The following is a 27188-nucleotide window of genomic DNA, read 5'->3' on the forward strand; positions in this document are numbered from 1 at the left end:
TATATATGTGTTATAACATATTTAAAGCATAGTAATCACAAAAACAGTAATTATATATGTGTTTTCCAATGGTCTTAGACAACCCCTGTGAAAGGGTTGTTTGACCCCCAAAGGGGTCATGATCCACAGGTTGAGAACCACTTCTCTGGATTGTTTTAGTAATATTTTTTTTATTACACTTCCTTTCTGTACTATTACTTTTCATTTAAAGAACTATAAGCCCAGCTATATTATCTCCTAACAGGTAATATAGCTCTTTTCTTTTATTAACTGCCTCTATACCTCAACCATCTCCTGATATTTGGTAAAATAACATCTTTACGCATGTGCTTGCCTCCTAAATTAAAATACCTGCATATAGATATAGTGTACATACCAATTTAACCTCAGGTTACTGGAGTCCAGCATCTCATGATCCCCCAGGCCTGAGACACTAGTACAGAGTGTGTTCCCACTTAGCCATGGGCTGGGCTTAAGAACCTACACCAAGGTTCATGTGGATTACCTAGAACACTTCCTGCAGTGTTCATATGGTGTTTTTATTTTGTCATTGTCATTGTGTGTGTGGTGTTTTTAATGGGAATATTGTTTTAAAATGTAATTTCTAAAGTTTAACACAATGTTTTATTTGTTATGCAGTACATACAATAGAGAGTTACCGTAACATTTTGTTGTTGTTCTTTTCCTCATAAGTACTCCTGAGTACTAGCGGTCACTTCCCATAGTAAGCATCTGACTTCACTGTCAAAAACCACTGTTCTGTGAGTTTGTTACCCTGGGGAGGGAAGAACGAGGAGGCTCTACTAACGGGGTTTCCTGGCTCTAGAATTCATGCTTTCCGACTTTGTCAGGATGTTAACTGGCCTGCTTGTATGCTGGAGCCAATATAGTAGGTCGGGCTGGTCCCAGAGGCCCATCTTGAGTGAAGGGTACGCCTACGTGGTGCAGAGACTCAAGCTCATGAATCCCAACCCTGTCATTTCTGGTGTCACCTGCTGATGTGGCCTTGGCAGGTTCTCAAAGCTCTCAAGTGCTCAGTAGCCCAAATGTCTGAATGGCATCATCATGCTGACCACGCATGGAAAGGACTTTGGCATCGTGTTGGCACTCCTTTTCCCCTGTTCAATATTAGGTTTTGATATGCCCCCTGCCATTGTTTCCAAAGATCAAGGAATGTAATAACATTTTAAAGGACCAATAAGAACTTCCTATTAATTAAACCTCTTCCCATGGACTACTAAAGGGAAGGTCCCTGGTCTCTGTTTTGTCCTTTGCGCTGAGAACGGTGTTGAGAATCAATGAGAGTGTATGTGATTTGTTTATTGGGTTGGCTTTGCTTTTTCCTTTTTCTTCTTCTTTTTTTTTTAATACATTTTTTATTGATTAAGATATTACATATGTGTCCTTATCCCCACGTTGCCCCCTACCCCCCCCACCCCCCGCTCATGCCCTCACCCCCCCCCCCCCCGTTGTCTGTGTCCATTGGTTAGGCCTATATGCTTGCATATAAGTCCTTTGGTTGATCTTTCCCCCTTACCTCCACCCTCCCCTACCTTCCCTCCAAGGCCCGACAGTCCAATCAATGCCTCTCCGTCTCTGGATCAGTCCTTGTTCATCAGTTTATGTTGTTCATTATATTCCACAAATGAGTGAGATCATGTGGTATTTATCCTTCTCTGACTGGCTTATTTCACTTAGCATAATGCTCTCCAGTTCCATCCATGCTGTGGCAAATGGTAAGAGCTCCTTTTTCTTCTTCCTCTTCTTAAAGAATACCTTTCAGCATTTCATATAATGCTGGTTTGGTGGTGATGAACTCCTTTAGCTTTTTCTTATCTGTGAAGCTCTTTATCTGACCTTCAATTCTGAATGATAGCTTTGCTGGATAAAGTAATCTTGGTTGTAGGTTCTTGGTATTCATCACTTTGAATATTTCTTGCCACTCTCTTCTGGCCTGCATGGTTTCTGTTGAGAAATCAGCTGACAGTCATATGGGTACTCCCTTGTAGGTAACTGACTTTTTTTCTCTTGCTGCTTTTAAGATTCTCTCTTTGTCTTTTGCTCTTGGCAATTATGATGTGTCTGGTGTGGTCCTCTTTGGATTCCTTTTGCTTGGGGTTCTCTGCGCTTCCTGGACTTGTAAGTCTATTTCTTTCACCAGGTAGGGGAAGTTTTCTGTCATTATTTCTTCAAATAGGTTTTCAATATCTTGCCCTCTCTCTTCTTCTGGCACCCCTATAATTCTGATGTTGGTACGCTTGAAGTTGTCCCAGAGGCTCCTTACACTATCTTCATATTTTTGGATTCATTTTTCTTTTTGCTTCTTCGGTTGGATATTTTTTGTTTCTTCGTATTTCAAATCTTTGACTTGATTCTTGGGATCCTCTTGTCTGCTGTTGGATCTCTGTATATTATTCTTTATTTCAGTCAGTGTATGTTTAATTTCTAGTTGGTCTTTTTTCATATCCTCCAGGGTCTCACTAAATTGATCAGCGGTTTCCATAAAATTCTTGAAAAACCTTATAAACGTGGTTTTGAACTCCATATCCAGTCGTTTGCTTTCCTCCATTTCTGTCATTTGTGACCTGTTTCTTTGTCTCCGCATTTTTTATGCTTCCCTGTGTTGGTAGAGTGGTTTTGTGTGCTAGGTGTCCTATAGGGCCCAGTGGCTCAGCCTCCCCAGTTACCTGAGGTAGACACTCTTGGTGCACCCCTTTGTGGGCTTTGTGCACAGTCTTGTTGTAGTTATGCCTTGATTGTTGTAGGTATCACTGGGAGGAATTGACCTCCAGGCCAACTGGCAGTGAGAATCAGCTGTGTCTGCAGTGGGAGAACTTCTGTGCTGAAGACACCCTTCTGGGGCAAGACTTGCTTCAGTGGGGCTTTGGTGCTCACTGAGTCTGCCCCCTGAGTGTGTCCCTTATGGATCTGAGGAGTTGTAATCTGGATGGTCCCACTCTGACCACTGGGTACACTGGCTCTTGGATCTAAGGAGGTGCTAATTTAGTCTCTGCCTGAGGTTACCCGGCAGGAGCTACGAAAAGATCTGCAGATTCCCCTTCCTTTTTTGGAGTTTGGAGGTGCCCAGATGAGGCCCAGCTGTGAAGCAATGCAAGCTGCTGTGGGGCCTCGGGCCTTCTCTTGGAAGTTCTGTGTCTGTCTGGCCCAGCTGTAATTTGTTAGGTAATTTTCAGGTTGCAAAGGGCCAGGGCATTCATATGCAAAAGCCTCTGCCGCAGCCTGGGTGGGGCGGGGTCTCAAGGAATCAACAGGGCGTAGCAAACAGCTATGGCAGATTCTCAGCCCTGCCCTAAGGGACTGTGCATCTCAGTGTCCTGGTATTTGCTGCAAGCACATCTGAGGGAAAGCTGCCCTCAATTTCCGAGTTCTGCCCGCTGCCAGACAGTCCAGTTTCTCCCCTTATGAGTCCTGGGTCCCCAGAGACTTCCCGGAACTGGAGTTCAGAGCAGTCGGGAGCTTGTGACTCCCTCCTGATTCAAAAAGACAGCCGCGTCCTCAGGTGCCAGCCCCTTTCCGCGAGCGCTCGAGCCTCCATACCTTTGTACTTTACTTCCGCAGCTCCTGACTCTCAGTGTGCTGTTCTCTTTCCTTCTAGTTGTAGAATTTCCACTCAGCCAGCCTTCCTGCAGTTCTGGATGATGTCCGTTTTGTCTTTTTGTTGTATTTGTGAAGTTGTTGTAGGAGGCAGCAAGTTCGGTGTTTACCTATGCCGCCATCTTGGTTTCTCCTCTTCCTTTTTCTTCTTAAATACATTCCCTCCCACCTGTTACTATATTAATTCCTATTTTTAAGAAGTTGAGTCTAAAAGTGTAAAAAAATAAGCCTGCACTCATAAGGTAGATGTTGTAAACTTGATAGTGGTTGTGAAAGTGATTTCTCTTTCACCATTCTCACAGTGTTACTAGCAAACTGGTTAGGCGAGTCCAGGGGAGGGAGGAAAAGGGAGAGAAGAAAGTAATTCTTCTGAACAAATGGACTTTCTGTTGTTGTTTAATATAAAGTTCTTTTCCTTGGATAATCAAGGCATTTGAATATGCACACAAACTTTGGATAGTGCCTAATTATAGCAGAGGACTTTGGCACCCAAGGAATTCTGAATTTCCAGGATTATAGTAATTTGCAACTGTAAATCACTGCTAGATTTGTGTTTTAAAGTACTGGGATAGTTTAATTCTAACTTGTAATTAATTATGCTTGACAATTTGAAATAAGTTTGTATCTGAACAGCTATTAAAACTGTTAAATTGTACAGCCACATCATGACAGCTTTGGACTATAAAATGTGCTTAATAAAAAACAAAAAGTTAACCTCCATCCAAAAAATTGCTCAGTGATGTCAATAAATCAAGTATGAGTATTATGCAGTACCTCTAATCTGACTTCATGCAATTGTTACTTTAGCTACTAATTCAAAACTAATACTCTTAATAAAGTGCCGCAATACTCTGAAAAAAATATATCATCAGCAGGAAAACTGATGAAATTCAAATAAAGTCTGTAGTTAATTGAACTGCTAACTGAACTGGTTATGTAAGGGGCTATATTAGGGGATGTTGAATGAATTCTCTGTCCCATTTTTGCAACTTCTCTCTACATCTAACATTAATTAAAAGTTAATATAAAAAGTTGGAGACTGAGTATAAACAAAAATATGGCAGTAAAATTAATTTAATTCTCAAAGAGAATCACTGATTTACGTATTCCTATGACCTGACACATCGCTGGTGCTGAATTTGGTAAATAATAAATTACTTTGTAGGATATGATAATTAAAATACATAAGTACACTACTAAAACAGATGGAACACACACAAAACAAAAAGAAAAAATATTGTTTAAGGAAAGGAAAACATTAGCTGGTGTAACATTACATTTTGGGAAGATTTTAGAAAATGAAAAAGTTCACCCCAATGCCACTCCCTTCAGTTTACGAACACCAGTCCTCTCCTAAGGGTAGAGGGCCCTATCTCTAATAAATGGCACTTTCTTTTGGTCGGGCCCACCACCTTCTGCTCCTCGATCACTAAGTACTCCAAAGCAGTCCTCCTCTTCCCCGACTCCAAGAGGAGTTACTACTTCAACTGCCCCTTCCTCCCTGAATCCCAGAGCACAATGGAACAGGGTTCCCGCATCTGGGCAAGAGATGCCGGATGACCCTGTTTCACCCATTTTACAGCAAGAGTTGTCATAAAACAGTCAGGAAACATGAAGTAAATTTAACAAGCAAAGCAATGCAATTAGTTTATATAGTATATGTTTTGCAACATAACAGAATTCATAAACTTTCTGATGGGAGATTTAATGGAGGTCCAATGTGTGCTTATGAGTCATTCTCAGCTACCCCACAGAGCCCTACAGAGGGGTCAGAGTTCCCTTTCTACCGTCAGTAGGGACACGTGGATGAGGAGTTCTGAGAAGGCCTGAGGTAATGGAAAGAAACGGCTCTGAAGTCATGAAGAACTGAGCTCAAATCTTGTTAACAGATATAATAAAAGGCTCTGGGCAAGTGAGCGATGTGTCTGAGTCTGTTTTGCCACTTATTTAAAAAGCATTTTTCAAAATGTGTTTCCCAAGAGTGCTTATATCTAATACAGAAGGGAATCTGTTTACATTGCAGATTCCTGGGCCCTACTTTCAGAGAAGCTGGGCCTGGCACTCAGGAAAATAAATTTTTAACAAGCTCCTCAGGTGACTCTTACTAGTATACCCATTAAAGTTTGAAAACCACTGAAATAAGAGAATGGGCCTGAAATGCAATAGATCCTTCAGAAATGTCAACTTTTCCTGGTGAGGAAAAGCAGTATGGATATGTGAAAATTAGATTTTAAAAATGCATTTGAATAGTTTTTTACTCCATCAACCATATACTTTCATTAAAATGGTGTTTAAAAAAAACTTAACTACGTGGGAAAGTGCTCATAATGGCTAAGTTAAAAAAAAATAATACAAGAAATGTACATAAATATAATCCCAATGGTGGTGTGTGTGGTATGCATGTCTTTTATATATAAAATGCCAGGAAGAATCACTGATGGTTGTTTCTTCATTACAGAATTAAAGAAATTTTATTTCTTCTGTATCTTCTAATTTTTTCTAAAATAGGGTTTTATGATCATAAGCAATGTTTTTTGCAGGCAAAATGACTACATAATTTCCCTTTAAAATACATTAAAATTTTGAGATGACACAATAGAAAGGGATTATAACTTTCAGTCACATAAGTTTGCCAGCAATTCATACAAATAACCTTCAAGGAAATCTGTTCTAAAGAGACCCCAACAACCCAAATCTCAAATAAAAACCTCACAAGCTATTAATAATCTTCAATGCCAGAGAATCCTGTGGTCGGTGTTTGAAATTACTATTCCTAAACTCCACCCCCAGAAAGTTTCATTTCAAAGGCTTGAAGTGAGGCCAGGGAATCCATACTTTCAACAGGAACCCAGGTTGATTTGAGAAACCATTGTGCATTGATGGCTTAAAAAGAGAGAGAGAGAGAGGGAGAGAGAGAGAGAAGAAAACCACCACTGATTTGCTTTGGATGTTCCCACTTTTGAGTACAAAAATCTTCAAAGAGATGGTTAGTTCCTAAATCACTTACATGCATCTCTGGAAAAAGCATACATTAAATAACACTCAACTTAAAGTAGATACTAAATACTTATTCTATCAAGTGGCATATAAAATAACAGAGCTGCCCTGGCCGGTTTGGCTCACTGGATAGAGCGTCGGCCTTAGGACTGAAGAGTCCCGGCTTCGATTCCGGTCAAGGGCATGTACCTTGGTTGCAGGCACATTCCCAGTAGGGGATGTGCAGGAGGCAGCTGATCGATGTTTCTCTCTCATCGATGTTTCTGACTCTCTATCCCTTTCCCTTCCTCTCTGTAAAAAATCAATAAAGTATATTTTAAAAAATAAATAAATAAATAACAGAGCTGGTTTTATTCCCGCCCCCAAGAGTGTGGTCCGACAGTGTACTTCTCTTTAACAGATGTTTCTGATCCGATCAAAGCATGAATCATGAAAGTGTTTGCAATTTCATGAGGCTTAAAGACCAACTCTTCTCTAGAAGATAAAATTTCAAAAAGATAAATAATGATCCAATACAGCATTATCTCCTCCCCTAAGAGACACATTCCAGCACTCCTGCCCAGGCCAGGTGCAAAACAGCCTTCTGTCCCTCTTATTAAACCCAGTCTCTTAATCTGGACCCTGAATCCTATTCATCCCTGGTCAAGATTCCTTTCTTGCATTTTCAATATATTATTTTCTTTAAAAATGTAGAAATTTTACAATTCAACAACGGCCCGGCCAGCATGGCTCAGTGGTTGAGTGTGGACCTATGAGCCAGGAACTCACGGTTGGATTCCCAGTCAGGGCACATCCCCGGGCCCTGGCTCAATGCCCAGTGTGGGGCGTGCAGGAGGCAGCCAATCATTGATTCTCTCTCATCACTGATGTTTCTCTCTCTCTCTACCACTTCCTTCCTCTCTGAAATCAATAAAAATATATTTTTTTAATTCAACAAGAAAAAACTCTCCTCAACCCTCAAATTACAATCTTTTTCCTCCTCCTTTTCATCATCAAAGGGCTGGCGAGGTCTCCGGGTGCCCTGGCTGCCTCCGCAGCCTCATCCCTCACCCACTCTTGAACCCTTCAACCGGACACACGCCCACAGGTGGATACCTGCTGTCCTAAGGCTACCACCCCTAAGGCCTTTTCTCAGTCCAAATCCTCCTGAACTCTTTTTTTTTTTTTCAAACCTAGGTTTAGCCCTAATGGAAGATCATCAACAGACACTGGACGGACACAGAGCCTTGACTAAGGGCAGGTGTCTCAGAAGTACTCATTTTTTAAATGTCATTTCCCCAATTACACTTAACATTCAATATTATATTAGTTTCAGGTGCACAACGTAGTGTTTAGACATTTATACCCACCTGGCACCATACATAGTGATTGCATTATTGACTGCATTTGTGCATTACATCCTGGGACTATTTTGTAACTCCGATTTGTATGAAGTACTTTAAAATCAGCTAGCTCTCACCACTGCGCCGCCCCGCAGGCCCCAGGCTGCGATCAACAGTCCACTTCTAGGTAAAAACCCGAGGGAGGAGGGCTCCAGTGAACAAGGGGCTTTTTTCACGTTGATGTGCCCGCAGGGAGAGAGGAGCCGAGCGGGAGGGGGGTGGAGGGGCACGACCCCCAGAACCCTGAACCCGGGCCTGGGAGGATGTGGGAGGAACCCTGGAATCTCTTCCAACCTGGCAGCATCTCGCCTGGCTCCCCGCCGGCGGCAGGGCGATCGCCGCGGTGGCGCCCGCCCCGGAGCCGGTGCTTCCCGGCCAGTTCGGCCTCCGCAGCTCCCGCCCCGCCCGGCCGCTCGGGCTGCAGCAGGACCACCCCGCCGAGCCCGGGCCGCGCCAGCCCACGCGCGCCCAGCCCCGGCCCGAACCCCGCCTGCCGCCGGAGATGCCCAGGCGGCGCCCCCACTGCCCTCCGCACGGAATCGCGCCTCCCGGGCGCCCGTGGAGCGCAGGCCGGGGGTACTCACCCGGACGCGGCGGCTGAAGGCACCGCTGGGAGGAAGGAGAGGCAGCGAGAGGCGTGGGGAGGCTCCGGAGCGCCGGCTCCGCCCCCGAGGGCAGCTGGTTTCTCCGGCGCCAGCCTGGAGCCCCGCCCCGGGTCAGACCGAGCCCACCGGGGCGCTGGAAGGAGCTCCCAGAGTGGAAGGAGCTCCCAGAGTGGAAGGAGCGGTGGGTGGTACGTCCTTTAAGAGAACTTGGAGCCTGGAGCCCATACCGCGCGAGGTGCTGGCGCTTCCTCCATTCCCTCCCCCATCAAAGCTCACAAAGCGTCCTAGCCGGCTTGGCTTAGCGGATAGAGCATCAGTCTGCGGACTGAAGGGTCCCAGGTTCGATTCTGGTCAAGGGGCATATACCTTGGTTGCGGGCACATCCCCAGTAGGGGGTGTGCAGGAGTCTGCTGATTGATGTTTCTCATCGATGTTAAATTAAAAAGGAAGAAATAACTTTAAAAAAAGCTCACCAAGCATCTTGGGCATCTTGGGAAGAAGAGCCAAACCTTGCCACGCCGAGCTCCACACACACACACACACACACCCGCGTGGAGCCAGACGCTGAAGAGCACTGAAGAGTGTCAAGTGCCCCTGCACTAGGCGCCAACCATAGAAACTCGCTCTGGAGGACGCTTAGTCCCAGAGGATCCAAGCAAATACAAGTTCACATTAAAAAAAAAAATCAGCAAGCACAAAGGCCCCACATAAGTGTCAGTCAGCAGAACTAATACCGAACAGATTTAGAATTGTCTAACAAAGAACACATGAGAGTTTAGTTTTGTTTTTTGAAAATTTCAAAAATTACAATGGCGATAGAGTACCGTTGCATTGGAGAAACCTGACGGATACGTACTCCGCGTTAATGTAACCAGTAGTACAGTTTGGCCATCACACATGATGCGATGCTCTGAGGACATGACGTCACCTTTATTATATTTCTGCCAAAAGTACATAGTTTTAATTTAATCATAGGTAACAGACAAGCCCAAATCAAATGTCAATATCATGAAAGACAAGGAACGGTGAGGAACTGTTTCAGATTAAAGGACAATAAGGAGTTTTGACATCTAAATTCCTGCACTGGAAAAAATTGCTACAAAGTATTGAGACAACTGGCAATGAAATGTGCAGTGTGATAGATTAAAATAGCCTCCGGTTCTGTGGCATTCCTCTCATTGAGAAATGGGGATATATTTCCCTTCTGTTTATTTTTTTATTTCCCTTCTGTTTAAATCTGAGTTGGCCTGTGACGGCTTTGATGGGTGAAGCAGAGTGGACATGAAGCTATGACTGTGAAGCTATCACAGAATTATTGACTCCAGTACTAAACTGAAACTTTAAAAAGCTGCTTCTGCTTCCTCTTTCACTATATTTTGTCAAAGCAACTTTTTCCAATGTACCAGTAAGACCACACATAGAGGAATAAGGGGGTCTCTTTAATCTCCGTTAGGAGCTGAATTGTATCTCCCACCTTCCCCACCATTCATATGTTGAGATCCATCGCTTCTCGGCCTTTTGGCTAAGATCAAGTGTAGTATCTGTTCTTATCAGTTTAATATGTTGAGATCCTAACTCCCAGTACATCACAAGAATACTTTATTTGAAAATTGGGCCTTTAAAGAGGCAATTAAATTAAAAGTGTGGGCCCTAATCTAATATGACTAGTGTCTTAATAAAGAAAAGATTAGGACACAGACAACACGGATAGAGGATGACCGTGTGAGGACATAAGGAGAAGGTGGCCACTTGCAAGCCAAAGAGAGCAGCCCCATAAGAAATCAAATCTGCTGACAACTTTGTCTCAGACTTCTAGCCTCCAGAATCATGAAGGGGAAAAAAAATCTCTGTTGTTTAAGCCACCCAGTCTGTGATATTTTGTTATATCAGCTTTAAGGTCTTTTTAATCTGAAATAAGTTATCTTTCATGATGATGACATTGTTGAAGTACACAGGCCAGTTGCTTTACAGAATATTCCTTACTTTGGGCTTGCTTGATTGGTTCCTTATGATTAAATTCCAATTATGCACTGTGGACAGAAATATGAAAAAGATGATATTAAGTCCTCATGGTGTTATCTCATGTGCGATGTCAATTTGTATTATTGGTGATCTCAAAAATCACTTGTTCTTGGAACCCTGAGCCATCATGTAAGAAGCCCAGGCACGCTGAGCCTGCCATGCTGTGAGGAAGCCCACGCTGGCCATGTAGGGAAGCCAAGAGGTGCCCAGCCAGCTCCCAACTGTCCCAGTCCCCACCCACTCAGAATCACCCCCAATTGAGGCTTTGGATATCATAGAACAGATATCATGAGTTCTTCCCACTGTGCCATACCTGAATTATTGACTCACAGAATCATGAGACATTGTTTTCTAAGTCTCTAAGTTTGGGGTCATTTGCTATATAGCAATAGAGAATCAAAGCTGATCATATATTATATGATATATAATATATGAATTCATGCACCTTGAAAGGAACTGTGGGCCATGAGGCTGCAGTGGGCACAGGGACGTGTCTCAGGCCATCCTCTGTGCCCCTGCCTGGCCCCTCCCGCCATGGCCCCCGGTCCCCTGTCTGTCGGCAGCCCCACTCCCGCCGCCACCGCTCCCACCCACTGACAGCGCCAGCCCCGCTCACACCCACTGACAGCTTAGAGTGATTGGGGCCAGTGCCAGCAGCAGGTGCGAGTGGGCGTGGTTTCGGCCTCAATCCCCCGTGTGTGGATCCCCAGTGTGGGGTGTGCAGGAGGCAGCAGATCAGTGATTCTCTCTCATCATTGCTGTTTCTATCTCTCTCTCTTCCACTCCCTTCATCTCTGAAATCAATAAAAATATTTTTTTAAAGCCACAGGGAGATAAACATACCCAGTTAGCATGCCTGAAATTAAAAAGGCTGACCATACCAAGTATTGGCAAGGATATGGAGCAAATGGAACTCTCATACACTTCTGTGAGAATGTAAAATGGTACAACACTTTTGGAAAGTCTGAAAATTTCTTTTTTTTCTTCTTTAAATTTCTCTTTATTGTTGAAAGTATGACAGATGTTCCCTTTCCCCCCCCCCCCCCATTGATCCCCTCCATCCCAAACCCACCCCCAACTCCAGGCCTTTACCACACTATTGTCTGTGTCCATGGGTTATGCATATGTGTATATAAGTTCTTTGGCTCATCTCTTCCCACCCCAACCCTAACCCTCTTCCCTCTGAGATTCAGCCATGCTTCCAAGTCTCTGGATCTACGTATTTTGACAACTTCTTAAAAAGTTAAACATACACCTACCATATGATCAAGCCATTTTATTCCTTGATATTCACCCAAGAGAAAAGACTTGTACATGAATGTTTTTAATACCTTTATTTGTAATTACCAAAAACTGGAAACAGCCCAAATAACCATCAACAGGTTAATTGATAAACAAATTGTGGTATAGCCATATTATGGAATTCTAATTAGCAATAAAAAGAAATGAACTATTGATTATTGCAACCACATGGATGAATCTCAAAATTATGCTGAGTGGGGGGAAAAAGAACATACTGTATGATTCCACTTACATAAAGCTCTAGAAAATGCAAACTAATCTATAGTGAGAGAAAACAGATCAAATAGAAAACGTAACGTTTGCCTGGGGTTTGAGGCCTGGGCAATACAGGAGGGAGGAATAACAAAGAGGATTGGGGAACATTTGTTGTTGTTTTATTAATTCGCACCCAAGGATTTTTTTTCATTGATTTTTAGAGAGAGTGGAAGGGAGGGAGAGAGAGGGGAGGGAGAGAGAGAGAGAGAGAGAGAGAGAGAGAGAGAGATCAAAGACACACCAATTGGTTACCTCACACTCTTGCCCCATCTGGGGCTGGGGATTTAACCTGCAACCCAGATACGTGCACTTGACCAGGAATTGAACCCACGACCCTTTGCTACATGGACTAGTGCTCTAACCACTGAGCACACTGGCCAGGGTGGAATGGGGAAAATTTGGGGGGGTGATGGATATGTCCTATATTTTGATTGTGGTAATGATTTCACATGTGTATACATATGCCAAAGTTTAAAAACTTTGCATAGCACTGTGGAAAAACATGGATAAATGTTGTTATAATCTGGATAAATTGAAAACATTTAAAAATTGCATGGCAAAAGCATTTAAAAAGTCAAAAGGCAAATAAACTTGGAGAAACTGTAACTCATATTACAGAAAAAGGATTAAATCCCTTGTGTAAAAATCTTCTTTTTTGTTTTTAAATTTCTTTATTGATTAAGGTATTACATGTGTGTCCTTATCCCCCCATTACCCCCTCCCCGACTCTCCTACTCATGTCTTTGTCCCCCTGTTGTCTGTGTCCATTGGTTAGGCTTATGTGCAAAAAATCTTCTATAAGTGAGTAAGAAAGCTTAATAAAGAATTCAAAGTTTAAGCATAGTATTTAAATTTAAAATTATAACAAAAGAAAAATGGGAAATAATATAAGTAACCAAGCACATGAAGAGGAAAAGAAATGAAGAGAGGCTTAGTGAACCATATCTCACATCATTCAGAGCCTGGAGTTAACAGACACAGTCAGGCACCACATAATATTTAGGTCAATGACACTGCGTATGCAGTGGTGGATGTATGAGGTTATATGGAGCTGAACAGTTCCAGCCGTGTAGGGATGTCAGAGCACAACGCATTACTCATGCCTGTGGTGATGCTGATGTAAACAAACCTACTGCATTGCCAGTCATATAGCACAGCCCTGGCCGCATGGCTCAGTTGGTTGGAGCATTGTCCCATCCACCAAAAGTTTATGGGTTCAATTCCCAGTCAGGATACATATGTAGGTTGCAGGTTCGATACCTGATCAGGGCACTTATGAGAAGTGAACCATCTATGTTTCTCTCCTCTCTCTCTACCTCCCAACCCCTCCCTCCCTTTCTCTTCCCTTTCCCTCCCTCTGAAATCAATGAGCATATCCTCTGGTGAAGATTTTTTAAAAAATACAGCACATAAAATTATGTACAATGCATAATACTTGATAATGTTAATAAACAACTATCCTACTTCTTTATGTATTTACTCTACTATATTATTTATTGACTAGAGGCCCGATGCACAAAATTCATGCTCAAGTATGGTCCCTAGGGCTGGTCTGCAATCAGGGTCATCTTCCCCGGCTGCCCACAGCAGGCCCTGCCCCCCACCCCACCCCCCCGCCACCACCCACCCCCGGTTCCCCATTCGCCATCAGGGGATCAGTGCCTGATGGCCAGAGGAAGGGACCGAGAGGTCTGCTGTTCCCGCCCACTCGCTGGCCCTGCCCCCACTGTGAGTTGCCCTCTGTGTGGGGGGCAACTGACAGGGCGAGGGCCTTAACCTGGTGCCACCTTCATCCCCCGCTACCCACCCCCAGTTCCCCATTTGCCACCAGGTAATCGAAGCCTGCTGGCTGGGGAAAGGGACCGAGAGGTGGTCAGTGCGCCTCATAGTTACTGGTCCAGTGGTCGTTCTGGTTGTTCTGCCGTTAGGGTCAATTTGCATATTACCCTTTTATTATACAGGATAGAGGCCTGGTGCACAGGTGGGGGCCGGTTGTTCTGCCCTGATGAGAGCCCCAGCCCGGGAGCTCACCGGCCAGGGCAAGGGGCCACCGGGGGTTTGCAGGCTGGCCACGCTCCCCATTGGCGTAGAGGTCCCCACTGGGTCGGGGGTCGGCCTGGGTGAAGGGTGGTGGTGGTTCTGGTTCCTGGTCGTTTTGGTTGTTCCGCCATTTCGGTCGCTGGACTTTTATTTTATAGGACTAGAAGCCTGGTGCACAAAAATTTTGCACTGGCGGGGGTCCCTCAGCCAAACCTGTGCCCCCTCACATTCTGGGACCCCTCGGGAGATAACCACCTGCTGGCTTAGGCCCACTCCCCTGGTAGCAGATGGCATGCCCAATCCCACGGTGCCTGCCCCATCTCCCCTGGTCGCAGATAGCAGGCCCGGATCCCGCGCTGGGGTTGGCCTGCCGCAGTGGGGCGGTGCAGCGGGATCTGCCTGAAGTATGCAAATTTAACAGCCATCTTTGTTGGGTTAATTTGCATACTCTTCTGATCGGCTGATTAGTGTAGCAAAGGTATGGTCAATTAGCATATTTGTCTTTTATTAGTGTAGATAATTTGAGTGTACTCTTTCTACTTATAAAAATGTTTGCTGTAAAATAGTATGCCATGTTACTCCAACAGGAGCCTCATACATCTCTTGTTTACCATATCTCGATTGCAACATTTTCTCTTGAGCTTGATTAATCTTGTGTTGTTTTAGAAATTTAATGTAGCCTAAGTGTACTATGTTTATAAAGTCTACAGTAGTATACAGTAATAGTCTAGGGCTTCACATTCACTCTTCACTTACTCCTGACTCACCCAGAGTAACTTCCTGCAAGCACCATTAACCATGGTACCTATACAGGTACCTGTACAGGTGTACCATATTTTATCTTTTATACCATATTTTTCTGTATCTTTTCTGTGTTTAGATATGTTTAGATACATAAATACTTACCACTGTGTTACAATTTCTTACAGTATTCAGTACAGCAACATGCTGTACAGGCTTGTAGCTGAGGAGCAATAGGCTATACCTGTGGTTAGCAAACTCATTAGTCAACAGAGCCAAATATCAACAGTACAACAATTGAAATTTCTTTTGAGAGCCAAATTTTTTAAACTTAAACTATATAGGTAGGCACATTGTTATTAACTTAATTAGGGTACTCCTAAGGCTTAGGAAGAGCCACACTCAAGGGGCCAAAGAGCCGCATGTGGCTTGCGAGCCACAGTTTGCTGACCACAGGGCTATACCATAGGACTCAGGTGTGTAGTACTATGTAGGTCAGTGTAGGTGCACTCTACGATGTTTGCATAATGATGAAATTAGCTAACTTTCTCAGAACATGTCCTGGTGTTAATTGATGCATGAATTTAGATAAATCAAAAACTAGTGGCATAATCATCTTACCTAATAATAGACAAACATGTAAATTAACCATCCCTCCACTACACTCAACAGCCAATCAGGAGAGTATGCAAATTAATCCAACAAAGATGGCGGTTAATTTGCATACATAGGGGTGAAGCAGCGGAGCAAAGACTGAAGGCTCCGGCTGGAGTGAAGGCCTGGGTCCCAGGTGCCGGAGGAAAACTGGTGCCAGCAGCCAGGGGAAGGAAAGGCCTATTGCACGAATCTCTTCGTGCAACGGGCCTCTGGTCTATAATAATAAAAGCATAATATGCTAATTAGACCAGAGAGCCGAACAACTTTCCAGATGTCATTTTGGATGAAGCCACGGTGGCAGGGACAGAGGCAGAGGCATTTAGGGGTGATCGGGCAGGCAGGTGAGCAGTTAGGGGCGATCAGGCAGGCCAGTGGTTAGGAGCCAGCGGCCAGATTCCAAGAGGGTGCAGGCCGGGCTGAGGGACCCTCCCCCCCACCACATCCCATGCATAAATTTCGTGCACCGGGCCTCTAGTAGAGTTTATAATTATAGTACTAACTACAAAAAGAATTAAAAACAAACTCATGAAGGTAATTACCTTTGGGTGGTAAGACATGAGGATGAGGGAGAAGTTTAAAAAATAAAGCAGGAATCTTCTTCCTTTTTCCATTTGATACCATTCTATACCTTTTTTGTGTGCTTGCTTGTTTTGTTTTTGTTAATCCTCAATCTAGGATATTTTTTTCATTGATTTTTTTGAGAGAGAGTGGAAGGGAGGGAGAGAAGGGGATAGAGGCAGAGAGAGAGAGAGAGAGAGAGAGAGAGAGAGAGAGAGAGAGAGAGATTGATGTTAGAGAGACACATCGATTGGTTGCCTTTGAATGCACCCTGACTGGGGCCAGGGAGGGAACCTGCAACCCAGGTACATGCCCTAGACCAGAAATTAAACCTGCAACCACTCAGTGTGTGGGCTAACATTCTAACCACTTAGCAACACCAGCCAGGGACCATTCTATACCTTTTGAATTTTTTAACCAAGTGCACGTATTACTTTTGTAACAGGTATTCGTTATACAACTATCTTTTTAGTTTTGTTAAATTTTAGGTTTAAGGCATATGAGAAAAATATAATGTATCTATTTTTAAAGTTTTGTGGCCTACACATTTATGTTTTCCAGAAAAAGCTAAGCCCCTTCCAGAGCTGGCCTCTGCACAGTCATATTTTCCAAGGAAACACTAACCCACATCCAAAAATAACAGAGAGGCAATTTAAATCTTTACTGCAGTGTCATGAAAACATCAAAGGGGGATTTCACTCATAATACATAACAAAACCTCTTAAGATCTTCTGTCTGTTACCCTCTCTCAATATCTCACACCACGTAATAGCAGCTCCCAAATCTCTGTCCTCTCTCCAAACTTCCATAAATCACGCTCGACTGGACTCTTACTTCCCTTACTGGGCCTATTCACTTCTCAGTCTCTGCCATTCAAATATAAATGTAAATCAAGCCTTTCCCGACGTCCGAGGGTCTTTCTTCTTAGTCTGGGGAACTAGCATTACTGTCATGTTATTTCTAAAAAAGCAAAAAAACCCAAATGCTAATTTCCAAAAACTCTACCCCCAAAAAACACTTGAGACATAACCTGATGGAGTTTAGTTACAAAGCTGGCAGTTTCTCTACTGTAAGCATCTTAACACAGAAGCCAAGTTGTACTCATCTTTGTATTCGCTGAGCCAAGGACTTCACCCATAGAGTAATGCTTCACACACCAAATGCACATTGAACTGTTGAACTGTAATTTGGAATTCAGCTTTTATGGGAGAGAGTGGGGAGAAGAAGAAGAAGAAAATGTTTACTGGGTATCTACCAGGGAGTAGGCACTATGCCTTTATGGTGGTGATATTTCTTTCTACCTTCTTCTCCAGATTGGTAATTCTCAAATGGGAGCAAGAAAGCAGGTGTGCGGGAGTCCACGTAGTTTGAAAGAACCCTTCATGTGGTGCTATTATTGCACAAGCACACCCATCATACTAGTAAAGCATTCTAATACTCCTGATACATATAAATTAGGACACTTTCACAAACAGTGATGTGTCCAAAATATCGTTTGACCTTGAGCTGTTCAGGATGAGGGAGAAAGATTAAGAGCCATTGATGGAAACTGGGTGGGTGTCTCTAATGCATACAGATTCAAAGATGCCCACTAGATGGCAAACCCACATCTCAAATGTTGACGATGACTGGGTTGTCCCTTCTGGGCATTTAAATAATTCAAGCCAGGTTCCTATAGGCCAAGATATTATATACAGTTTAAGGAGTATGCAAGTTAATTTTGTGATGATCATCTTACAAATAATTTCTAGGGATACAGGCTAAAGTTAGAGCTCCACGGTTTCTAAAATCTACTATGATTTATTTTCCATGCAGGATAGAGTATCCATGCGGACAAATTAAATTCTCTTACCAGTCCATCTGATTTTATATTCAGGCTTCGAATCAAAATCATTGTGGGACTACAGAAATGCCAAGGCCAGGATTTGACCCCAAGAAGTTTAACTCCAGAAGTTAGGCAGGAAACAGGATGTATTTCCACCTCTCGCCGGGAGTGAAAAGGGAGAAGAAATGCTAGCGTCCTTTCCCTAGTTTTGCAGCCGCCTGATGACCCCACATCACTGCCAGGCTTAACTGACACTGCCCTGCCAACAATTCTCCAGTGCCTCGCCCCCCACAACAAGGTCAACTCTAGGCTAGCACAAGCTAGATGGACCATCAATTTCTTCCACACCCAACACTTTCTCTTGCTTTCCATTCCCTGAATAAGTCCTGTGCTTACACAGCTCTGCATCTCTAGAAATGCTGCTATCCTTGATATCCTAAAGGTCTTCTCTCCTATTATCTGCAGGAACTACTAGCTACTTGTCAAGTCTCCACCATGGTCACCTCCTCTAAGAGGCCATCTGTGACTTTGCCAGGCAATAGCGCACTCCAACTTCAACGCTCCCACCATGCCATTTATCTCATGATATAGCAATTGCCAGTGTGCCTGGCTCTCTTGCCACTTAGAGTGAGCACTGCCTGGGGGCATGGAGGATGTCTTTCCAACTTAGTGTCCTCAGCACCAAACCCAGTGTCTGACATGTAGAGGACACCCAGTAAATCTGATTGACAGAATCAATGAGCAAATGCTGAGCATAAATAACCAGAAATTGCAGACCCTTAAAAATTCTAGCCTTCAGGTCCTGGGATATAACTTCGGCACTGAAGCCCTTGCAGAGGTGTGGGAAGGGATGGAGCAGCAAGGGACCAGAGCCAGGGAAGGCCACTCAGCTGCGACAGTGACCCCACAGAGCTTCCTTTCTCTGGTGTTTCAAGAACAGTCCTTCAGAACATTAAAGTATGGGAGAGGGAGTCTCCGCAACATTGTTTATCCCACCCTCCTCTACAATCAGGAGACTCCCTAGCTGTTTTAGTAACTATTTTTCTTGACCTCCAGTGGAACTCCTTGCTGAAACGAGCATTCATTGTATAAAATTGCTTCATGCCAGTGGCAGCCAGAGATACAGATATTTTCGAGGGGCTCTACCCAGAGACTTCTTCTGAGATTGCTTAGACCAGCGGTTCTCAACCTGTGGGTCACGACCCCTTTGGGGGTCGAACGACCCTTTCACAGGGGTCGCCTAAGACCATCGGAAAACACATATATAATTACATGTTGTTTTTGTGATTAATCACTATGCTTTAATTATGTTCAATTTGTAACAATGAAATTGGGGGTCACCACAACATGAGGAACTATGTTAAAGGGTCACGGCAATAGGAAGGTTGAGAACCATCGGCTTAGACTGTTCCTGATTTGATCATTAGAGTAATAGTTCCAAGGCAGGACTGAGGGCTAGCTCTGCTCCTTCAATATGTTGGCTACATTAGTTTCCTAGGGCTGCCACAAACTGGGTGGCCTGAACAACAGAAATAAAATTCTCTTGCGTTCTTGGTTGCCAGAAGTCAACATCAAGGAGTTGGCAGGGTTGTGAGGAGGAATCTCTTCCATGCCTCTCTCCTAGCTTCCAGTGGTTTCCTGGAAACCCCCAGCATGCCTTAGCTTATAGAAACACTAGAGGCCCAATGCACAAAATTCATGCACGGGGGCGGGGGGTCCCTCAGCCTGGCCTGCACCCTCTCGCAACCCAGGACCCTTCAGGAGATGCCCGACTGCCAGTATAGGCCTGATAAACCGGCAGTCGGACATTCCTCTAGCAATCTGGGACTGCTGGCTCCTAACTTCTTGCCTGCCTGATAACCCCTAACCACTCTGCCTGCCTTATCGCCCCTAACCACTCGCCTGCCTGCCTGATTGCCCCTAACTGCCTCTGCCTCATCCCCGCTGCCATGGCTTCATCTGGAAAGTCGTCCAGAAGGTCGTTCGGCTGTCCCGTCTAATTAGCATATTACGCTTTTATTATTATAAGCTAGAGGCCCGATGCACAAAATTCATGTACAGGTAGGGTCCCCAGGTCTGGCTGGTGATCAGGGCTGATCAGGGCCTTGCAGCTGCCGGCTGGGGCCTTCCTTCATTCTGCACCACCCCCTGGTGGTCAGTGCACATTATAGCAGGCAGTTGAACTCCTGAAGGGACAATCTGCATATTAGCCTTTTATTATATAGGATAACTCCATCCTCTGCCTGATCTTCACATGGCATTCTCCCTGGGTGCAAGTCTGTGACCAATTTTCTACCTTTTATAAGGACACCAGTCTTATTGGATCAGGAACCCAGCCTATCCAGTTTGACAACGTCTTCCCTTAATCACATCACAACTACCCTATTTCCCAAGAAAGGTCACATTCTGAAGTACTAAAGGGTTAAAACTTCAGCAGTGAATTTAGGGGAAACACATTTAACTCATAAGATTGGCCATCTTTTCTAAAGCAAAAATCAGGACACGCACTTTGGCATATGGTTTAACAATGGGTCAGAATTGTCTGGGAAATGTGGGGGTTCAGGAAGAATCACTTTTAAGAGTAAATCCAGGCATACACATGTTAATCTGAGCGTTTTAAAACATCCCTAGGCAGATATCTAACTTAATAGTTTCTTCTAAATACCAGAAATCAGAGCAGAAACCTGTGGCTGCTCTAAATAATCAGTCCTAGGAAATCAGAGAGGACTTCCCATGAAATCAAATCAATGTGAGATGGATAGATACACACACACACATACACACACACACACACACACACACACACCTTCTTTTGAAAATTTGAGCAAGTAAATGAGATTTGTATGCATTTGACTAGCTTCTTTAAGGATCAGTGTGGAGAATTAAATATGTGTATATTGAGGATTTTAAAAAGCAGAATGTTACCTGAAATAGACATAAGATTTTGCAAGTGTAATTTTTATTATATCTGGTACTGTTTCCTTATCACCACTAGCCCCCACAAACTTGGAAACATATCCAAAAGTGTGGCAGAATAATAAGCTAAGAAAATTCCAGGGCAAGTGAAATGGGGAAACTGAGACCAAAATAATTAAATAAGGCCAAACAGTTTGGGCAGCTTGCAGCCAGCTAGTGAATCACAAGATCCTATCTTTCCCAACCAAGGAAGCTTAAGAGAAAACGGTTAATACCTCTCCTCTCTAACCAGAGAATGCATAGCTTCAATCACCCTAGCCTGGGAAAATAGAGAGCAATCAATGCCATTTATGCCAGCTAAACCCAAGGACAAATATCACTTGAGGAATGTTAGAGCAGAAAAGGGGAGGAGGGGGGAAGAAAGATGGATTGGGGATTTTTTGTGTGTTTTTTAAATATAGTTTTATTATCGATTTCAGAGAAGAAGGGAGAGGAAGAGAGAGATAGAAACATCAATAATGAGAGAGAATCATTGATCAGCTACACGTCCCACACTGTGAATTAAGTCCGCCAACCCAGGCATGTGCCCTGACGGGGATTGAACTGGTGACCTCCTGGTTCATAAGTTAATGCTCAGCCACTGAGCCTTGCCAGCCAAGCAGAAGAGTAAGTTTTATCTCACCCACTAAACAAAGAAATCAGCTGTCTTAGAACTTTCCCAACAAGATGACTAAAGTATGCACAAACATTCTGAGATGAGCCACAACAATGTAGCAGGGCACTTTGAAACCTAGTCTGCTACCTAAGATATCCAGCAGGGACACTTTGAAGCTTATAGGGAGAAGGATATAAAACCCTTTGAATCCCTACTGGGCGATGTGCTCAGACTAACTGAGTTGCCTGCTTGTGCTTAATGCCAAGTGTATTTTTAATAAATGTGCTTGCTTTGCTTCAATGCTGCTATCTGTCACTCATCTGAAATCTTTCTTGTGAGATTGATAAGAGCCAAGGAGGGGACAGCCCCATCCTCTGACTCAGAGAGCAGCCCAGTAACACAAGATATAATGAAAAGCAACAGGAATATATTATCCACCAATGGCAATATATCTTCCCTGTTCAAAAACTGTTTTACAAGAGGCAATCTTATCCTTTCTGAAAAGTTTTCCAGGTTCTAAGCCAGGGGTGGGCAAACTTTTTGACTCGAGGGCCACAATGGGTTCTTAAACTGGACCGGAGGGCCAGAACAAAAGCATGGATGGAGTGTTTGTGTGAACTAATATAAATTCAAAGTAGACATCATTACATAAAAGAGTACGGTTTTTTTTTTTTTTTTAGTTTTATTCATTTCAAACGGGCCGTAGTTTGCCCACGGCTGTTCTAAGCACTTAAATATAAAGTAAATAATTTCAAACCATGTCAGAACTAGGAATTATATCTATAATAATAAGAGCATAATATGCTAAGTAGACCAGACATCCTTCCAGATGATCTTTCGGACAAAGCAGGGGACTGCGAGGGCCAGGCAGCCACCACGATTGCCTCAGGCCAAGGCAAGCCACAGAGGCTGTGGCTGAGAGGGCCAAGCCCCTTGCAAGAATTTCGTGCATTAGGCCTCTAGTAAATAAATAAATGAAATAACCTGAACATCTTATAAATGTGTTTTTTATGGGACAAGGGATCAGGATGGGGGAAAGACCCCCAAGAAATTGAGTAATGATGTAGGAAGCAGAAGCATTGCTCAGCGAGAAAATAAAAATCACTCTTTTTTATGTATTGAGCACAGACCTGGGTACAGGCAAAGTGTAACACAGTGAAATGCTCTCTCTTTCTAACTCTATCTTAACTGTAGCCTGCAATTCTCCAGTGCCCTTCAGGCAGTAGCTCCTGCTATAGAAATGTTAATTACTAGAGGAATTCTGCTTGAAGGTTGAGATTTTGGCCAAGATTTACAGGAGCCTCAAGACTAGACTCAATTTGGGGGGAGCAGAGGAACGCTCAGGTGTGAGACACAAAGAAATTTCGCGATTTCCTGCTGTTCCCACTGCTCTTCTGTTGGTGCCTAGATGTCTTCGGTTGGTCATCACACACTTCTTGCCCTGCCCATTGTTCCTTCCCTGGACATAAAAGAAGCCTTAATTCTGGCTCTCTTAAGATGGATTTGAGGAAGCTGTAAGCATCCCCCACACCCATTTTCTCAAACTTGGTGCCTTCTTGATCAATATAACTTTTCTTACTCCGAACTCTGGCATTTTGAATATTGGCCTCTTTGGAAGCGTTGGGCACACGAACCTTGAAATGGTAACAAAAGTGCTGGGCATTTTCCCTTATCTTATTTAATCCTCACAACAACCCTACAAAGCAGATATTGTCACTTTCACTTAACAGATAGGGTAAGTGAGGCTCAGAGAGGCTAAGTAATTTGTCCAACTAAGTCCATGGGGCAAGCAGGTGGCAGAAGCAGGCATGGAACCCAGGTCGCCCAATCCCAACGTGTCCAAAGCTGGTGAGGGGCCTGTGGGGATCCAAAGTGTTTCCATCTCAGAGCAGACTCAGTAGGAACACGGCTGGAGTGGGCGGAGAGGAGAGTGCGGAGGTAGATTTCTGGGCTTCAAGGCCTAACAACAACTGTGTATTGGGAAAACAATTTTGTTCAAGAGGGCTATTTATAGGGATGTTTTTCCTCAGTACTTCCCTCATCTCCTCCCTTTTGTGTTAAAAGGCGCCTGGCAGATTGGTAAAGGGTTACAGGCAATGCACAGGAAACTCTGGAACACAATGAAAGGGGTGGGGACAGATCCCCACCCACCTAAGAAAGTCACTTACTGCAGCATTCAGAGACCCTGGGGGAGACAGCTGGAGCTCAGAACTGCCTCTCTGCTTCTTTTTAAAAAGGCCACATGCCCAAAGGGGTGATGAACAGCGGAAAATCAGAAGCAGAGGAGGAGCAAGAGGCAATGAAACAAACCAAACCAAACACTGAGATAATGGAAATCCATCAACATCCAAGTCATCCCCTCTCCTGTGGACTCCCTAATTCTATGAGGAATTCCACTTTTTCTTCCCCAAGTCTCTGTTCAGTTTGGCAACAACAAAGACAGAACAGGGAATGAGAGGAGAGATACCAAACCTAGCTGCTGACAAGGACCCAGGACCTACTTCCAGGTCCTCAGGGCAGACCAGCCAGGCTTGTGGGGCTACCTCCTACAGGAACAGCCCTGGTGTCCTTCCCCAGAGCCACTGAATAGAGGCCTCCAGACAATTGGACCCAAATTCGGACTTGAAGGCTTAGGCAGAGTCAGATGTCGGTATAATAGTGATTCAACCCAGGGCGCTTGGCTCTCCCTCTGGCCCTGTGAAGTGTCTTCTCTGCATGTGACTCTAGGAAGGAAGTTCCCCGCTGCTGCTTGGCAGCGGCCAGGCCGGAGGTGAAGTGGGACAAGGGGGTCTTGTGCTGCCTGGTTCCTGCACCGATTCTGAAACACTGAAGACTCATTGAATGCTACCCTGTGCAGTATGGGTCAAAGGTCATTGCCGGTTTTTAAAAGCTCTGCAGAACACAAAAGATTGCCGAACCTCTTGTTTTTAAACAGCATTTGGTACAAAGAAATTAGAGTCAAATATAAGTGGGGGAAGGTATTTCTCAAATCATCTCAAACATTGTGTGCAGGTGTCTCAGCTAATCGCTAACCCCAGCCTCTCAAAAATTCTCCCCAGTCCTGCACTGTACACCGTCAAAGGGCATTCCCTCCTGCGAGCTCTGATACAGCCCTGGACATACAGAGAAGTGTGTTCTATCTTTTTTTTCTTTTTTTTTTTTAAATAGTGTCTTCCCTTCCCAGCCCCCATCTTATAAACTCGGAGTCATCTTGGACTCCACTTTCTCTATATTAGTATTTACATAAAAGTCTGAGGTTCTGAGTTAGCAGGTAGGGGCACTGATCAGTGGCATTTCTTTTAAAAAGTTAGTAAGACTTCATTTTTTGTAACCGAGTCTTTTTCTTTCTTCCTATTCCATCACCTTCTGCCCTTTCTGCTTCCAAATGTCTGGTTGATGGTGAAGCAACTGAATCACATTCTCAGCTGGGAATATGAGGCTATAAAGTTGTTTCCCAATGCTACCCTCCTCCCCCATCACCACCCAGTAATGTTTTGCAACCCAAAGAACTGAAAGGGAACTAAAACACACAATGAGAGACAGTGAGGGTGGGGGTGAGGAGGGAGACAAAGAGAGAAAATATAAATTATAACAATAATGATGTCTCTTCTTCAATGTTTAAGCGTGGAGTGAGACCCTTTGGAGGCCTCCTTCTCATGCCTATTACTGCGTCTGCTTGTCCTCAGAAGCACACTTGGAAGCAAAGCTGGATTTCATGGTCGCAGAGGTGGAGCGATAGAGGGTCTGCTGACGCGTCTCTGGATGCACCACCAGCAGGCCGACCGTTTTCCCGGCTTCTAGGGCTGGGAGACTGATTCTGGTTCTTGTTCCTTCTTCACCTCTTCCCCACTCTGTTCTGTTTGCTTAGAGACTGGTAATGTGAACCTCCCCAACCCTACTAAGAATGCTGATTCAACATCATTTGGACACTTAGAAACAACAACTTGCAGCAAAAACCTAAATCTGGGACCCACAGCACAGAGAAATGCAATAATGGAGTGTGGGAGACATGACTTTCCTTCTTCTTTTTTTCCCCCTTTATTGATTAAGGTATTACAAATGTGTCCTTACCCCATGAGACATGACTTTCTAAAAGCCCACTTGCTCTAGCCATTCTCGTTCCCTAGTGGCTTCCGATCCTCAGGGCACTGGCACTGGGCTGAGGGGCAGGGGCACAAGGCTCTCTCATAGAAGAGTTTCACCCAATATAATAGTCTGCTAGAGCTGCCATAACAAAACACCATAGATGGGGTGGCTTAACCAATAGAAATTCATTTTCTCACAATTTGGGAGGCTGGAAGTCAAAGATCTGTAGGTTTGCTTTCTCCTGAGGCTTCTTTCCTTGCCTGGATGGTGGCCACCTTCTTACTGTGTCTTCACGGGGTCTTTTCTCTGTGGTGCACATCCCTGGAGACCCTCTGTGTCCTAATCTCCTCTTCTCACAAGGACACCAATCATATTGGATTAGGGCCCTCTCTAATAGCCTCATTTTGACACAATCACCTTTTTAAAGGCCTTACCTCCAAATACAGTCAGATACTGAGGTACTGGGGGTTAGGGCTTCGACATATGAAAGGGGAGGCACAATGCATTCCACAGTGACAAACTAGCGTCTTTCAACTGGGAGGAGGGGAGAGGAAAGGGGGAGAGAAAATGTGCCCAGTAGGAAGATGAGCTAAATTCAGAACATATTAAGCACAGTCCATGGACAAAGAACTACATGTATATTTAATTATTAGGCACTAGAAAAGGAGACTAAGATTGCTGATTACTAACCCTATAGACAAACTGGGTAACATCAAAGGCTAGATCACAGGGGACATTAACATCTCCCAATACTCACTCTGTCTTCTTTATTTAGGGCAGAGAAGATTGTTACCATCTTGGTGAGTGAAGGATGCAGAGGGCACACCTCCATGGGCATTAGTCTTAAACAGTTGCAGGGAAGATAAAGCACAGGCAACGACAGAACTCTGCTGCACGAGCTCCATGGGAGTGAAGTGCTTTTTGCACCAGGACAATCTGCTAAAGGCATCATTCATATCATTGGCCAATAGCTTAACCAGTCCTCCTGTTAACAATCGTACATTATCTTCATAGAACCTGCTTCCTAGGAAATCCACAGCCCATTGAAAAAACCTGTGGGAATCCAAATCTGACTTTTTTCCACAGACCCAGAAAAAGGTACACATCCAAGAGAAAGCAAGGAGAAAGAGAAACATGGGAAAGAAAGAGAAAGAACAATAGAAAATCAAGAGTGTCCAGAATAAGCCCTAGCTGGTTTGGCTCAGTGGATAGAGTATCGGCCTGCAGACTGAAAGGTCCCAGGTTCGATTCTGGTCAGGGGCACATGCCCAGGTTGCAGGCTCAATCCCCAGGGGGGAGCGTGCAGGAGGCAGCCAGTCAGTGATTCTCTCTGATCATTGTTGTTTCTATCTCTCTCTCCTTCTCCCTTCCTCTCTGAAATCAAAAAGAGTATCCAGAATAAGTCCAGCACCTACCGCAGGGTATGCCCAGCAATGAGAGGGAACAGAGCAACTGGGGAAGAGGCAGCTTTCCAGGCTCTGAACAAGGCTGTCACCATGTGGCGTCATTCTGGCTTCATAAGTTGTGAGTTC

General features: G+C 44.2%; 1 protein-coding gene, 1 non-coding gene and 1 pseudogene across 3 annotated transcripts in view; 2 read left to right on the forward strand and 1 right to left on the reverse strand.

Annotated features, from left to right (window-relative positions):
* The window catches only part of B4GALT4 (beta-1,4-galactosyltransferase 4), a 34365-nt gene extending 25599 nt beyond the window's left edge, over window positions 1–8766 (reverse strand). Inside the window, exon 1 of one of the 2 annotated variants that reach the window (XM_036352185.1) lies at window positions 8579–8766. The gene's annotated coding sequence lies outside the window, so the exon portion shown is untranslated. The remainder of the gene's footprint in view (window positions 1–8578) is intronic. The other variant, XM_036352184.1, reaches the window with a different exon arrangement.
* Window positions 1–27188, forward strand: part of LOC118675730 — a 33476-nt pseudogene that overhangs the window by 2717 nt on the left and 3571 nt on the right.
* On the forward strand, window positions 10102–10298 carry LOC118678075. The gene has a single exon (XR_004974741.1). It is a non-coding gene; the product is annotated as a U2 spliceosomal RNA (small nuclear RNA).

Source organism: Myotis myotis, unplaced genomic scaffold (assembly GCF_014108235.1).
Source record: "Myotis myotis isolate mMyoMyo1 unplaced genomic scaffold, mMyoMyo1.p scaffold_m19_p_2, whole genome shotgun sequence".
NCBI classification, from domain to species: domain Eukaryota; kingdom Metazoa; phylum Chordata; class Mammalia; order Chiroptera; family Vespertilionidae; genus Myotis; species Myotis myotis.